The sequence below is a fragment of the Pyrus communis genome, chromosome 16 (assembly GCF_041283825.1).
Source record: "Pyrus communis isolate YQ-2024b chromosome 16, ASM4128382v1, whole genome shotgun sequence".
Taxonomy (NCBI): Eukaryota; Viridiplantae; Streptophyta; class Magnoliopsida; order Rosales; family Rosaceae; genus Pyrus; species Pyrus communis.
In genome coordinates, this window is record NC_142580.1 from 12,236,193 (window position 1) to 12,253,924 (window position 17,732).

Consider the following 17,732-nt stretch of genomic DNA (forward strand, 5'->3'; position numbering starts at 1 on the left):
TTTACACCTTTTTTTATTTTGTATAACTAAGGGAAATCTTATTTTATATATCCTCAAGTGGATTCATGATCTTTTGTTTGGATAGCTTCTAGGATGTCAAACAATACAAGGACAACAGATTCAAAGCATACAACTATTGAGAATGGTAAAAAGAGAGGGGCTTCAAAACTTGCGGATCACTAGCATGCAGCTTATAGAGAAATGGTTGATCAGACCCTATATAATTTGCATCTAATTTGGTACCCTAGATTCAAGGAAAAATCTTTGTTCTCGAGTGTGCATCGTATTCTAATTATGGAATTACAAACTTCTATAATTGAGATGCCATAAAAAAGTAAGAGTAAAATTCAATATCATAATAAAAGTCTAAAAGCCATAATACACTCAGTAGTAAAAATAAACCCTTGCTCGATAAAATACGATTCGTGGCGCAAAAGGTATTTGTGCAACAAAATTTTAATACTCGTTGCGCAAAGTATATAAAGAAATAAATAGAATAAAAATTTTGCACAACAAAAGCTATATATTTCGTCTCGTAGAGTCAATGTATTTTCTTTTTTATATTTTAAATTGTAAAAGGAAATTATTTTTTACACACCTTTACCGGAGTCAAGGCATGTTGGCCGTCACCCGAACTAAAGTGTGAATGATGTAAAAATGTAAATAGATTAAAATCGAAACTAGAACTTATTTTAACTACTAAAGTGAGTGCGCAGTAGTGGGTAGAACCCATAGAATACAAATGTTCAGAGCATAAATGATAAATAGTGTAGTCGAAACTAGAAAGGTACTTAATACACAATGCGATAAGTTCCTACGTTTAAATAGGAATATGTCAGAGTTGTCGCTAATCCTCGCACGCCACATAGTAGGTCAGCTATCTAGGACCTAGAGGGGTGAAAAACAGAAGGGTGAGTGGGCACAAAAATAAAGATTTATAAAATTCATTTATTTTCTGAACATACTAACCCCTCGTTGTAAAACATGTATAGTTTCTAGAAAATCATACTACGTATAGGTATGAAATCAAATGCAAAGCAATAGTAAATCTAGAAGCATGCCACATCACAATCTCAATAGCAATATAAATATATCATGTGCTCAACAATCTATACTAGCAAGCAAGTCAGAGTCGCCTAATGTGACCTATACGACTGCACCTATTGCTCATTAATCTATGCTAGTACACGAGTCAAAGTCGCCTAACGCGACATGTACGACAGGACTAGGTGTAATAATATACGCTCTAGTGTTACAATCACGTGAAGACTAGCGCTATTCGCTGTCACATACAAGTCAGAATTGCCTATTTCAATTTGTACGACAGGACTAGCACCTACTTGGATGCAAGGCGAGCATGCAGTGCTAATGTGAACAACATGTGAAAGACTAGCCTGGCCCTAGGCTGAGCACTAACACTTGGGTGTAGCAATGATAAGTAGACTATATGAATGTAAGCATGCCATAATGATTCAACAACCTTAAACAACATAATAACCTTACCTGGACCTACCTGCGCATCCCGTAATTATTTTAGCATTTCACAACAGTACAACATTTATGAGTAGGTAAAATGCATATGAATATGCCATGACCATATATGAATCACAACCACATAATAGCATTTTAAAATTAATAAAACATGGCATAAAATGCATAAATCAATTTAAAAGCATTTGTGGAAACTATAAAGTGTGTGTGTGTGTGTGTGTGTGTGTGTGTGTGTGTGTGTACACAGATTGCTTAAGGGGAGGGATCCCCATTTTTCTAAAAAAATGGGAACACGCTCCCCACCGTTGGATTTAACTTTAATGAAATTGTGTGGTTGAGATTGTGTGGCCTATGTTTTAAACTCAATCACACAATTTCATTAAAAGCCATCTAACGGTGGGGAGCGTGTCCCCATTTTTTTGAAAAAATGGGGATCCCCACACACACAGAAACAAAAATGCTCACTCACTGATATGTCGATGGATCATAGCCCCCTAGTCTTGCTTGTCCTCGTACGTCCTCAGGGTAAGTCTCTCCTATATGTGAAACAACTAATACTAATTAGTTAATAAAGACATACACTAAAAGCTAGGAATAACTCCCCATAGTTTGCTCAAACGGAAGGTTTAAATATACGAAAATGTTTTACTCGAAGTCACTGACCTACACGTGTCAACCACTCACCGGCCGGAGGCCAGACAAGCCCTCACGCACCATATAACCCACGGCCACGAGCAGGCACGCGCCTGACAGAACCCTAATAGACGTTAGGAATATTTCGTTAAATAGTAACGGCGTTAGGTCTGACGAAATATTCGTCGTCTTCTCTGGTGGGCCGCTGTCATCCGTCGTCGCCGGCCGCAGTCTGGTTTCGTCAGAAACTAGGGATTTTTCTCCGGTTTTGTAGAAAATTTTCAAACCTTTATAACTTCTTCATTTCTCAACCATTTTCCGTGAAAATTATATGGATTTGAAGCTTGCGACAAGGAGAACATTATTCTTAGAAGTCCAAAAGGTAGACGGAAGAGGACTGAAAATGCCTCAAAAGCTTTCGGCCCTAAGCTCAACTCCTCGAAAACATGTTTTCTCATGTCAACTTCACTCCAAAGTTAGTCTAGGAACTACAGGGAGTTGGCTAGATGCTTCCACAACCTTCAAAACATCGAAACTCGGCCAGGATCACGTCGGTGCAAACTCGTCCGAGTCGAGGTTTCGAGTTGCTCTGTGTTGACCACTCAAAACTCAACCAACTTGTGATCGGTTGGTACGGTTGTGATTGCGGTGACGAGAGGAACACGATGGTAGTGTTTTTAGGTTCGATCTGTGAAGACTTGGTGTTGTTCTTCTTTGTTACAGAGAAGGAGAGAGTACGGGTTTGAGAGAGAAAGAGATGAGAGAGAGTGTGATGTGTTTTCTGATTGGCTGAGCAGAGAGAAATGATGATTGATTGGGTGAAAGAAAGTGGGAAGCAAAATAATTGGTGGTGAGGGATTTGGGGGCACGAGTCAGATTTTTAAAAGGAGAAGGGGATAAGATTTTTAGATTTTACATAGTAAACGTATGCAAGAAAATTCGTCTCCCTATTAAGAACAATGTTCCCAACACTAATAGATTAGCACACACACGTGTACAACTCTACCCGTTGTTAACGTACTTTACCTACGCTCAACTTTTTCTTTACAAATCCGATTCGGGTCCAACTCGCGCTCATGCATTTAACAACGAGTATTATTTAATTATTATAGCAGGAAAAATAATTTAAAGCAGCATAATCACATCCATGTCACTTTGCCAACAAGGGCATAAATGTCAATTTACACACTCAGGAAGAAATTACATAGAAAATTAGGGACGGGTCATCATAACCTACCCCCTTATGAAAATTTTGTCCCTGAAATTTCAACACTACTGAAAATCAATCTAAGAATAAACGTGGATACAAATCTCGCATTTGCTCTTCTATCTCCCAAGTAGCTTCCTCAACTGAGTGGTTCCTCCACAAGACTTTCACCATACGAACGGTCTTGTTCCTGAGAACTTTATTCTTCCAATCAAGAATCGTCACTAGGACTTTGTCATAAGTCAAATCCAAATTAATCTCTAACGGTTGAGGAGGAATCATATATAACGGATCAAAGACGTATCTCCGTAGCATTGACACGTGGAATACATTATGTACCCTCAACAACTCTGGAGGTAGATCAAGTCGATAAGCAACTTCACCAACTCGCTCAATGATCTGATACGGTTCGATATAACGAAGGCTTAGCTTCCCTTTCTTTCCGAATCGTACCATACCCTTCCATGGCAACAACTTTAAGAATACCCAATCACCAACCTTGTAAACTCTGTCAGTCGAATGTCTGTCGATAATACTCTTTTGTCGATCCTAGGCTGCTTTCATATTAGCCTTTATCACCTGAATATTATGTGTCGCCTCATCCACTAGCTCTGAGCCTACCTCAGACCAACACAGTGAGGTACGATATGGTTTCCCATACAACGCTTCAAATGGTGACATACCAATGCTAGAATGGAAGCTGTTGTTGTAGATGAATTATATCAACGACAAGTGCTTATGCCATGCGTCTCCGAACTGCAGAACTGATGATCTCAACATATCTTCGAGTGTCTGGATAATTCTCTCTGATTGCCCATTAGTTTGAGAATGATAAGCGGTGCTGTAAAGTAAACTTGATCCTAAAGCTTCTTGGAAAGCAACCCAGAACTTCGAAGTAAATCTAGGGTCTCAGTCAGAAATGATACTAACTGGAAGATCATGATACTTAACAATTTCAGAGACGAAAATTTCGGCCAACCAACTCAACGAGTAGTTCTCACGAGAAGGTAGGAAGTGTGTTGACTTGGTAAGCCAATCTACAATCACCCAAATACCATTATAACCATTTCACGTACGAGGCACCTTGTACATGAAATCCATTGTGATATTTTTCCATTTCCAATGGTGTATCAGAAGTAGCTGTAGCAACCCAAATAATTTCTTCCTTTCTGCTTTGACATGTTGATAGACTGAACAATGACTTACATAATCTGCAATTTCTCTTTTCATTCCAGGCCAATAATAGAAAGGTCGGATGGTATGATACATCTTGGAACTCCCTGGATGTATCGCATAAGCTGAAATATGCGCTTCATCTAGTATTTCTTTCTTCAGTTCTTCCATATTTGGTACATACATTCGATCGCCTTGCATCAGCATACCATCAAGCCTTTGAATCCTTAGATCTCCCATTTTTCCATCCAACACTACCTGTTTTAACTCCTGGGATTTTGAATTGTTCATCTGGGCCTCGAGAACACGATCAAACGAAACTAGTCTGACTTGAAAGCTGACAAGTAGGCATTCTCGGTTATCCACTTTTAAAGTGGCTCCATTAGATCTTAGATCAGTGAGGAGAGGAACACAACATGCATAAAGAGCATTAAGTTGGCCATGAGATTTCATGCTGAGGGCATCAGCTACTGTATTCGCCCAACCAGGGTAACACTTGATAGTGCAGTCATAGTCACTGATCAATTCTATCTATTTCCGCTGCCGGATATTAAGCTCTTTCTGAGTTAAGATATACTTGAGGCTCTTATGGTTAGTGAAGATTCGACACTTTTCCCCAGAAAGATAATGTTGCCAAATTTTCAAAGCGAAAACGATAGCTACCAACTCAATATCATGAGTAGGATAGTTCATCTCATGGGGCTTTAACTGTCATGAAGCATATGCGATCACCCTTCTATGCTGCATCAATACACAGCCTAGACCATTCAGAGAGGCGTCACTATAGATCTCAAAATTCCCGTTGTCATAGGGAAGTGCCAGGACAAGTGCATGAGCGAGATAGTACTTTAATTGTTGAAAACTTCGTTCACAATCATCATTCCACTCAAAATTAACTCATTTCCTGGTCAATCTTGTTAGAGGTAGGGCTATGGCTGAGAAATCTTTCACAAAGTGTCAATAATAGCTCGCAAGACCAAGAAAACTCTAAACTTCAGTGACAGTCCAAAGTTGCTCCCAGTTTTCCACTGCTGCCACTTTCTGGGGATCCATGAGAACACCCTGAGCTGATATCACGTGTCCTAAGAATAACACTCTCAGCTGATATCACGTGTCTTAAGAAGTTATTCTTCCTTAACTTCTTCAGAACCAGACGTAGATGTCTAGCATGCTCAACCTCACTCTTAGAGTACACCAAGATGTCGTCGATGAAGACGATTACAAACCTATCAAGGTACAGACGAAATACCCGATTGGCATCACAAGAAACTCATAATGACCATATCGAGTTCTGAAGGCTGTTTTGGGAACGTCATCTTTTCTGATCTTCAGCTGGCAATAACCGGACCTTAGATCAACTTTCGATATAACACAAGCACACGGAGTTGATCAAAGAGATTATCGATACGTGGCAACGGATAACGGTTTTTAATCGTCACTCGATTTAACTGTCTGTAATCGATGCAAAGCCTCAAAGTTCCATCTTTCTTCTTCACAAACAAGACTGGGGCTCCCCAAGGAGAGGTGCTCGGCTGAATAAAACCCTTATAAACAAGTTCTTACAACTGGGTTTTCAATTCTCTTAATTCAGCAGGAGCCATATGATAGGAAGTTAGAGAAATAGGATCAGTACCATAGGTTGATAGTGAACTCCACTTCACAATCCGATAGTAAGCTAGGTAAATCGTCGGGAAAAACGTCAGGAAAATGTTTGACTACCCGAACATCTTCCACACAAGCAGGATTATCTTCAGTCGCTACTACATGAGCTAAGTAGCATTGACAACCCTTCCTCAACAACCGCTTTGCCATCAATACAGAGATAACTCCATGTTTTAGACTGCTACGTTCACCAACAAACATGACAATAGACATGCCCGGTCGGTGAAAAGTAACAGTCTTCTGATAATAATCAAACTTTGCACGATTGTAATGTAACCAATCCATGCCTAAGATAACGTTAAAGTCAACGATATCCAAAGGAACAAGATTGGTTGGCATCACGACATCCTCGATAAGAATGGGACATCCTTGATACTCCCAACTAACATAACAAACTTCACCCCTAGGCATCGAGAACTCTATCTCATAGCCGAGGGGAGTGGGGTGAGGTTGAGTCTTTTAAGCAAACGTATGGGAAATAACTAAATGTGTAGCACCTGAGTCAATTAATATTCTAGCAAAATGACCAAGAACATTCACTGTACCCATGATCAAGTCAAAATTACTTTGCACATCCTGCAAGGTGATATGATTGACTCGACCTTGAGCCTGTTGTCGGCCTCCTCGACCAATTTTTCCTTGGTTCTCATTTCCTCGTCTCTAGTTACCTCAACCTTGATTTGTCATATTAGGCTGTCTGGTCGATGTGCCACTAGGTTTTGGGACTGTTTCTGGTATACCTCTACGATCCGTCGCCTTAATACGGCGTATATGGTTTACAACCCCTAATATAGTGGATAACCGCCTTAGTAATAAAGATCAGGTGGGTACTGATATGCTCCTCCTGGATACTGAGCTACGTCACCCTAATAATGAAAAAGATCCCCATAACCTGTCAGCGTGTAAGCACCAAGTCCTTGAATCTTCTGTAGAGGAACTACAGGTGGTAGAGTAGGAGACTGAGGTTTCTGATTCTGTTGGCAGTGATTAGCTCTATTCCCCATCTGTCCACAAGTATAAAATCCACTACTTCCTTTTTTACACTCACCATAATGATAGTTATTGCATCTACGGCAGTGTGGAGCACCAGAAATATTAGGGTTTCTTTGATTCTGGAAGTGGGAATACTTGTGGCTTTGCCGCCTCCTCACGACGTATTGGAATTCGAACCACCACTCAATGATCCAGAACTATTACCATTTTGCTTGAAATTCTGGGTCTTTCTAATGCCAAAAGAAGACTGCCCCTATTATTATTCCTTTAAGCATTATTATTATTATCTTCCTCTTCATTATCATTATCAGGAGCATTCTTGGAATCTTCAACCCGAAATAGAACCTCAAAGAATTCTTGATAAGTAGAGCAATGAGTAGTAGTCGCCATAGAACGCAACTGCTTACGAGTCCTCTTTTTAAAGTAACAGAGCATCTCCCTGGGATTCCCCATGATCTCGAGACAAGTCAGTGAACCTTCGATGGTACTTTGTGACTGACATCTTCCCTTGTTTTAGATATGTGAATTCCTCTTTCTTTCGACCTTTATACTCCGAATAAGTGAATCTAACCTCAAACAGCCACTTGAAAACATCCCAATCCATAGCCTATTGAGCAGACAATCAAAGTGACTCCTGAGCCCACCATGATGCTGCTCCCAAAAGAAGGAACCAGGTCGCTGTCTCGACCCATCTCTCTACTTAAAAGTTCCCTTGTCGCTGCATAACTCGGAAAGTTTTCTCAACATGATCGATCCAAATCTCTGATTTCTCAGGTTGCTCATTGCCAAAGAGATTATTGATCAAAAGATGGGACATTATCTCTAAAGTAGTCATTTGAGGAAGACGAAGGGAAGACTGAATAGCGCTGGCAATAACCTCACCAAGTTGCCCAAAATCAAGGAAATTAGTCTCAGAAGGGACACATGGCTCTCTACAAGGTGGCATGTTTTGACATAAGAGATAAAAAATTATTAGGACCTATAGCACATATGAGGAATGCAAAACTGCCTAAAACCTATGCTTTGATACCAAACTAACACACCCCGATCGGAGTCGAGGCATGCTGGCCATCACCCAAAGATGACATAATCAAAGTGTGAATAATGTAAAAATGTGAATAAATTAAAATCGAAACTAGAACTTATTTAAATTACTAAAGTGAGTGCGCAATAGTGGGTAGAAACCATAGAATACAAATGTTCAGAGCAAAGTTGACAAATAGTGCAATCAAAACTAGAAAAGTACTTAATACACAACACGATAAGTTCCTACGTACACCACAAAGTAGGTAAGCTATCTAACACCTGGAGGAACGAAAAACAGAAAGGTGAGTGGGCACAAAAAAAAAAAAAAAAGATTTATAAAATCCATTTATTTTCTGAACATACTAACCCATTGTCGTAAAACATGTATAGTTTCTAGAAAATCATACTACGTATAGGTATGAAATCAAATGCAAAACAATAGTAAATCCAGAAGCATGCCACATCAAAATCTTAACAGCAATATAATTATATCATGTGCTCAACAAACTATACTAACACGCAAGTCAGAGTCACCGAATGCGACTTATATGACTGCACCTATTGCTCATCAATCTACGCTAGCACATGAGTCAGAAACGCCTAACGCGACCTATACGATAGGACTAGGTGTAATAATATATGCTTTAGTGCTACAATCACGTGAAGACTAGTGCTATTCGCTGTCACACACGAGTCGGAATTGCCTATTGCAATCTGTACGACATGACTAGCACCTACTTGGATCCAAGGCAAGTGTGCGGTGATGATGTGAACAACACGTGGAAGACTAGCGTGGCCCTGGGCTGAGCACTAACACCTGGGTGTAGCAATGATGAGCAAACTATATGAATGTAACCATGCCATAATGATTCAACAATTTCACAACATAATAACCTTACCTGGACCTACCTGCGTATCCCGTAATTATTTTAGCATTTCACAACAGTACAACATTTATGAGTATGTTAAATGCATATGAATATGCCATGACAATATATAAATCTCAACCACATAACAACATTTTTAAAATTAATAAAACCTGACATAAAATGCATAAATTAATTTAAAAGCATTTGTGGAAACTATAAAGTTTATACACACACACACACACACACACACACACGAAAACAAAAATGCCCACTCACTAATATGTCGATGGATCGTAGCCTCCTAGTATCGCTTGTCCTCGTACGTTCTTGGGGTAAGTCATCCCTATATGCGAAACAACTAATACCAATTAGTTAATAAGGATATACACTAAAAGCTAGGAATAACTCCCCATAGTTTGCTCAAACGGAAGGTTTAAATATACCAAAATGTTCTACTCGAAGTCACGGACCGTGTCAACCACTCGCCAGCCAGAGGCCGGACGCGCCCTCATGCGCCACTCAACCCACCGCCACGCGCAGGTACACGCCTGACAGAACCCTAACGGACGTTAGGAATATTCCGTTAGAATTGACGTTATATTTCGTTAAATAGTAACAGCGTTACCTAACGCCGTTAAAATATTCCATCAAGTCTGACGAAATATTCGTTATCTTCTCCGATGGGTCACCACCGTCTGGTTTCGCAAGAAATTGGGAATTTTCGTCGGTTTTCTGGAAAATTTTCAAACCTTTATAACTTCTTTATTTCTCAACCATTTTCCATGAAATTTATATGGATTTGAAGCTTGTGACAAGGAGAACATTATTTTACCTCTTAGAAGTCCAAAAGGTGAATGGAAGAGGACTGAAAAAGCCTAGAAAGCTTTCGGCCATAAGCTTGACTCCTTGAAAACGTTTGCTCTCGCGTCAACTTCACTCCAAACTTAGTCTAGGAACTGCAGGGAGTTGGCTAGATGCTTCCACAACCTTCAAAACATCGAAACTCGGTCGGAATCATGTCGGTGCGAACTTGTCCGACACTAATAGATTAGCACACAACCTTCAAAACTTCAAAACATCGAGTCTGAGCTTCCGAGTTGCTCCGCGTTGACCACTCAAAACTCAACCAACTCGTGATCGGTTGGTACGGTTATGATCGTGCTGACGAGAGGAACACGATGGTAGTGTTTTTGGGTTCATCTGTGAAGATTTGGTGTTCTTCTTTGTTGCAGAGAATGAGAGAGTAAAAGTATGCAAGTAAATCCATCTCGCTATCAAGAGCAGTGTTCCCAACACTAATAGATTAGCACACATGCGTGTACAACTCTAACCGCTGTTAATGTATTTTACCTGCGCACAGTTTTTTTCAATTTTTAATTGTAAAAGAATTTTTTTTAATGTTGCACGACGAAAGTGATGTTTGTTTCGTCGCGTAAAGTAAATTTATTTTATTTTGTATTTTTAATTTGTAAATAATTATTTTTTTTGCTCTGCGCTTCTAAATCCCAATTTCGTCCCACAAAGATTTATTTAATTTTATATGTTTGATTGTAAAAGAAATTACTTTTTATATAAAAAAAACTTTGGACAATGAAACTAAATATTTCATCGTGCAAAAGTAAATTTACTTTCCTTTTTAATCTAATTTTATTTTTGAAATTGTATATGAAAATTTTTTTCTTGATTTTTTTTATTATTTTGTGAAAGCTTTGTGTAAAGTGTGACAACCCATCCCTACTTTTACGGTTTTATTAATTTTTAAAAGCGTGAACTGACGAAAATGCCCTAGAGGCGAGATTATTGGCTTCTGTTGACCGTCCTTTTGGGACGCGGGCAAGTTACTATTTTATCGTACTTTCGAAGTTCTCGACGAGAAGATCACGTAAACGTAATCTAAATCGAAACCAGAGTTATGATAGGGGTTTTACAAAACTACAAATCCGAAAAGTATTTTTGTAAAGATTACTACTTATTATTTTATATTTTTCTCATAATTATTATATTATTATGTTAACATTATATGGTTATTATATTATTATTTTAATATTAGTTGGTATTAAATAAGGGGAATGATGGACATAAAAAGACAAGATAAAGGAAAAGGCTACTGCCCAATTGGAGATGAGAAATTAGGGTGGATGGACCAACCAAAAGAAAGAGGTGAGGAGAGTGACCAATCAGGAGGAGAAGAAAAGAGGGAAAGGAGAGGGGGAAGAAGCAGCCAAAACCCCCGGACCCATTTTCAACCCGCTCAACCCGTCCCTGACCTAGTTTCTGGCAACTCCTTCCGTCATCGATTTGTCCATTTTCTGGTGAATCATGGCTATCCATTACCATCATTCATCACCCCAGCCTCCTTTCTTCCTTTCCCATCCAAACCCGACTGGGTTTAACCTTAATTTAGTGATGAATCGCACCGGTGGGTGCGGGTGATCCACCATTTCTGAAGCCACCACCGTCGATCTTCACCATCAAACAACTTCCTTTGAGCTCAAGAACAATGCGCAATCATTGGTTGAAGCGTCGGAGTTAACTTGAAGACGAATCGAGAACACCTAAATTCTAGGGTTCCGGTAGGTTCGTGGCGATTTGAAGCTTTTCTCGGCCAAATTAAACTTGGCCACATGTATAAAACCTGCTCTAATCATTGAGATCTTTATTCCTGTAAATTTGAGAATTTTTAGAAATGGTTGAGTTTTTCGACAAGTCGAGGCAATTAGCCACCGCGTGTAACGGCACGTGGGCTAAGACCCCTCTTGACCTTCCTAGGCTAATTTGGATGCCCCGATCCCATATTTGACATCCGATTAATGAAATTCCATTGTTTGGGTATAATTTCGCTAAGGTCCGCCACTTGGACATTAGGTGAATCGACGATCCGACCGTTGGATCGTCACCAAACCTTAGTACTTTATAATACGTAATATTTGAGGACCATAGACACTTTCAGATCAGGAATCTGACTTACGAATCTTCCCGAATTGGATTTGTAAGTTCGTAAAATAAAACGTTGGTTGCTACTTGAATTTGTAATTGGCAAAGATCCAATCGTTGGATCATAATGATATTTTAGTATGTTATTCTAGAAGCATAATATGGATCTTTGGAATTTATGGATCGGAAATCCAAGGTGCGGATCTTCTGGATCAAGTTACGTAGGGTTGTGGACCCTACTGTCGACCTTTGACCGACGGTTGACTTTTGGTCAATGGGTTTCAAATCATTCTAGAACATCCTTGGGGATGTGTTTTATGTAAGTTACGTGTTCTATCAATAAGAATTCTAAGACGTGATTTGATAATTTTTCTAGGCGCCGATCGTTCGTAATGCCTCGATATTCATGTGAGTGGCTCTTTTCCTTTTTATAGTGTGTGTGTGTGTGTGTGTGTATGCATTTGAAAAAGAATTTCTTACGTATGCATGGATCAAACTAAAGTTTATAAGAATTAACGAGACGGTGAAACTTATGTGCTACATCCTACGATATGCACATGTATGGTATGATCATTGATGTCATAATTATGTTTACAGCTATGAATGATAGTCTGTTGATTAGAATTATTGCATCATTATGGCATGGTTATATTCATGTAGTCTGCACATCATTGTCGCACCCTGGTGTTAGTGTTCGCCCCGGGCCAAGGCTAGTCCTTCACATGTATGTTCACCTCCACACCACACACTCGCCTTGGATCCAAGTAGGTGTCATTCCTATCGTACAGGTTGCATTGGGTAACTCCGACTCGTAGGTGATCGCGATTATCGCCAGTTTTCACGTGATCGTAGCACTAGAGCATATATTATTACACCCAGTCCTGTCATATAGGTCACATTAGGATACTCTGACTCATGTGCTAGCAGCGATTGGTGAGCATTAGTTCAATTGTATAGGTCGTATTAGGCGACTTCGACTGGTGTGCTAGCATATGTTGTTGAGCACCTGATTTTACTTATATTACTATTGAGATTTTGTGATTTTGGGATGTCATGCCTTATTTACGTTTTGCAGGTTACGGTAAGTATTTTCATACTGTATGAAGTATGTATATTTTGGAAAATATACATGTAACATCTCACGTCAACCAGTGGAGAGAGGATGATGTGCCTTATATGTACATGCCCACCTCTTATAGCACGAGGCCTTTTGGGGACTCACTGGCTTCATTGGAACTCTAAAGTTAAGCAAGTTTGGGCGAGAGCATTCACAGGATGGGTGCCTTACTGGGAAGTTCTCGTGTGAGTTCCCAGAAACAAAACCGTGAGGGTGTGGTGGGGGCCCAAAGCAGACAATATCGTGTTACGGCGGAGCCGAGATTGGGATGTAATAATACATGTTTTATGGCAAGGGGTTATAACATTTTCAAAAGGTCTTTATTAAAACTTTATTTTCAGGCCCGCTCACCCTTATTTTTGGCCCCTCCAGGTTTTAGTAACTGAGTTTTCATATCAACGAGGATTCTTGGCAAATCTTCGATGGTATAATTTCTCACCCTATTTTACTGTACTATATTTATTCTTTGTCATCACGTGTGAATTGGGTTCATTCCCGCTCACATCGCACTATTGTATTTTAGGCACTTTTAGGTTTAAATTTATTCATATATTCCACAACACTACATTTTATGGCTTCGTCACTTTTCAGATGTCGGCCATCACAACTCGATTCAGAGTCCAAATGGACATTCCGGGTTGGGGTGTGTCACAAAGTGTATTTATTTTATTTTGTGATGACTTGTCCCTAATTTTTCATGTCATTTCATTCCCAAGTGTGTAAAATGACGATTGTGTCCTTGTTGGCAAAGTGACGTGGATGTAGTTATTCGGCTTTTAATTTATTTTTCCTATTATCGTAATTAAATAGCACTCGTTGTTACAAACACGTGAGCGTGAGTTAGACCCAAATCGGATTTGTAACGAAAAAGTTACATTTAGTTAAAATGCGTTAACAACGGGTAGAACTGTACACGTGTGTGCTAATTATTCAGTGTTAGAAACACTACTTTTGATAAGGAGACAAATTTTGTGTACCTTGAATTATACAAAATATGATATTTTTCTCTCTTTAAAAATCTGTTCCGCGACTTACCATACCCACCAATCAACTTTTCTCCTCATTTCCCTCACCCAATCAGACACTCCTTTCTCTCTTTTTGACTAATCAAAAACTATCTTCTCTTACTCTCTTTTTCTTATTTTCACCATCATGACAGGTCTCCATTCTTTCTGCAACAACTAAGAATCATCATCAAACTTCACATATCAAACTTCAAACCACCACCAGCGTACTCCTCTCCTCACCACCAATCTATTTGTACGAACCAATCCTAAAATGATTGAGTTTTAAGCTTCCAACTTGGAGCTCCGACTCGGGGGTGGAAGCTCCAACGATTTCCAATTCGTGCTACAAGGTTTAAGGAGATTTGGAAGCACCTACTCAACTCCCTATGGCCACTAACCTAAGTTGGAAGTCAAGCTAACGTGTAGAAGCACGGTTTGGGACGTTGGAGTTAGGGTCGAGAGTTTTGAGACAATTTAGTCCATTTTCGTCCACCTTTTGGAATTTTAAAAGGTACAAACTTCTTATTCTCTTCTTGAGCTTCATTTCCAGAAATTCGATGACTTTCCAGAATCTGACTAACCAGACGACAGCGCCAACGAAGACGGACGACGACGACAGCGACAGAGCTCTACCAAAGACGAATGAGGAATATTCCATTAGGCTAATGGAATATTCTGATGCCGTTAAGGTATTTAACCGATGCCGTTAGATTTAACGGAATATTCCCTAGGGTTTCTGCTAGCGCGTGACCTGCACGTAGGTGTGCGTGTGGCAACGAGCTGGCAAAGTGTGCCGGCGCGTGAGGGTGCGTGAGACCTCAAGGCGGCAAGTGGTCGACGTGTATGAGTTCGTGACGTCGTGTAAAATGTTTTCGCATATTTAAACCCTTTGTTTGAGCAAACTATGAGGGATTTTCTTAGCCTTTTAGTGTATGTCCTAATTAATTAATTAATTACTATAGTTGTTTCACATATAGAAGAGAATTACCCTGAGGAGGTACGAGGACAAGGAAGGTTAGGAGGCTACGATCGGACTACATATCAATGAGTGGGCATTTGTTTTTATATATAATATATAAAGTTTTATGGTTTCCACAAGTGCTTTTGATTGATTTTACGCTTATCATGCCCTGTTTTATTTAATTTTAAAAATGCCATTATATTGTTGAGATTTATATATTGTCATGGCATGTTCATATACATTATACTTGCTCATCATGCATGCTTGGACCGGTGTAGTACTTGCCTGGGCCAAGGCCAGGCTTCATATGTATGTTCAAATCGCACCGCACGCTCACCTTGGATCCATTGTAGGTGCCAATCCTAACCTAGGCTGCAATAGGCAACTAGGACTCGTATGTGATGCATCTAGCATTAGTCTTCGCGTGATTGTAGTACTAGAGCGTATATTATGATTACACCCAGTCCTGTTCATGGCAGAACTTATTTGCATGTGCTTGTGTGTTAGCATAGATTGATGAGCACTTGATTTTCTTATGCTACCGTTGAGATATTATAATTGGCGTATTTATGGAATTATTGTTGATTTACATTTAATTTCATACTTATACGTAGTATGATTTTCTGGAAACTATACATGTTTTACGGCGATGGATTAATACGTTCAAAAATATAAATATGTTTTATAAACCTTTGTTTTTGCCCACTCATCCTTCTGTTTTTCACCCCTCTAGGACTTAGTTAGCTGAATTCTCTGTGGAAAACGAGGAATCTCTAGCGGTTCTGACATTTCCGTAAATAAAAGTAGGAGCTTATTTATGGTTGTATAATAAGTACCTTAACTAGTTTCGACTTCTCTACTTATGTTGTACTGTCATCTATGCTCTGAACATTTGTGTTTTATAGGTTCTTCCCACTACTGCGCACTCTTTACTTTAGATTAAATAAATGTTAGCTTTGGTTTAAATTTATCCATATTTTAATGCTTCACTTTCCTATTTTGTTACCTCACCTTCAGGTGTCGGCCAGCATGCCTCGACTCCTGTTGGGGTGTGTCATACTTTATATTTTTAATTGTAAGAACACGTCCACTTGATTACCCATTTTCAGCGATAACACCATGTTAATCTTGTACAAGGAGGATGGAAAATGCACTTAAACTGTATTTTAGAAAATTTTAAAAGTTGATACTTTGGCCTACAAGTTTTTAAACTTTAATACCATTGTGAAATAATTGACATCGAGAATAGTTCAACTTTTTATAATTATACGCAAGATTTTTTTATGTGTATGGGACCATGATTTTTTAGGGCCGAAGTAAGTGGATCGAAATACAGCTACCTCTAAAGTCCAGTCATGGACTCAATAGCTCCAAGCAGAGCTAGATTAATGGAGCAATGGTGCCACCATCGTCCTGTTCCAGAGCAACAGGCGAAGCCGAGCGACTTCGCTAGAATGACCATGCTTGTTCTACAAGATAAGGGGATCTGATCTAGGTTGGAATTAGTCAAATCCTCTATACCTTGGAGTTCCTACAATCTAGGAATTTGTGGGCGCTACAAGTAATCACTCATATAGAGGATGAAATATTTATTTCTAGATATCCTCTAGGATTCTTCCGGCTCAGAACAAGGTTTTATCCTTAAAAAGTCTCTCTCTCGGTCAGTATAAATACATCCTTCTAGAGTCCATCTATGGTAATGCATTCATAGCACTCTAATTCCCTTACCCACTACTTAAATCTTATATTTGCTTACAAATTTAACCGTTGGAGAGTCTTTGGTGAGCACACTCCTCGATCTTAGACTAGCTCACGATTTTTTGTTGTTTTACAAGTTACTCAAATTTATGTTTCGACCATCCACAATGAAGTGCGAATTTAATGCCAACATATGAAATTCATACTCTAACCATCAAAGGCAGAGGCAGTAACAAGGCTTGGGCGAGCTCTAGCATAGGAAGAGTTTTAGCTGTTTAAAGTTAAAAATACTAATAATTTAGACTATTATATTATTTTTAATTGTTATAGCCCACCTAATAAGTAAAAGTTTTGAAAAATATAACTACTTTTAGAAAAAGTAAGAGTTAATAAATATTAAATAAATTATTTACTTTAATCAATATCAAAATTTATTATTATTATATTTCAAATCGTACTAACACTGAAACACATGTCCCAATTAGTCTTTTTATTTGATTAGTTTCTAGGGAGTAGTCTATAGTGATTAGTTTAGGTTTCCTAGGAGTAATCATTCAGTTTTAAAAAGTAAATTTAATATTTTATTATTTTAGGTTTCCTAGGAGTAGTTTTTTTTTTTTTTTTTTGTAAAAAAACTTTTGAAGTACAACAGTGACCTTTTTTCACTTTTTAGAAAGCCTATCTCATCTACAGTTCACCCAAACCAAGCATAAAAGTTTATTGATTTTTCTCATCAATAGGTAAGTTTTTGGCCACTCTATTCTTATGTCTTGATGATTTTATTTGTTTATTGCTTTAATTTTAAAAGTTCGTACAATGGTGCTTTAAAAAAAGACTTCGCAACAAAATAAAGAATGAATTTCGAGCAATTTCAATGGTTGTATACATTGAAAAAGAGCTTGCCGAAAAAAATTGATTCAAAATAAATAAAAAAGGATTTCAATTCCATTAACTTGAATAG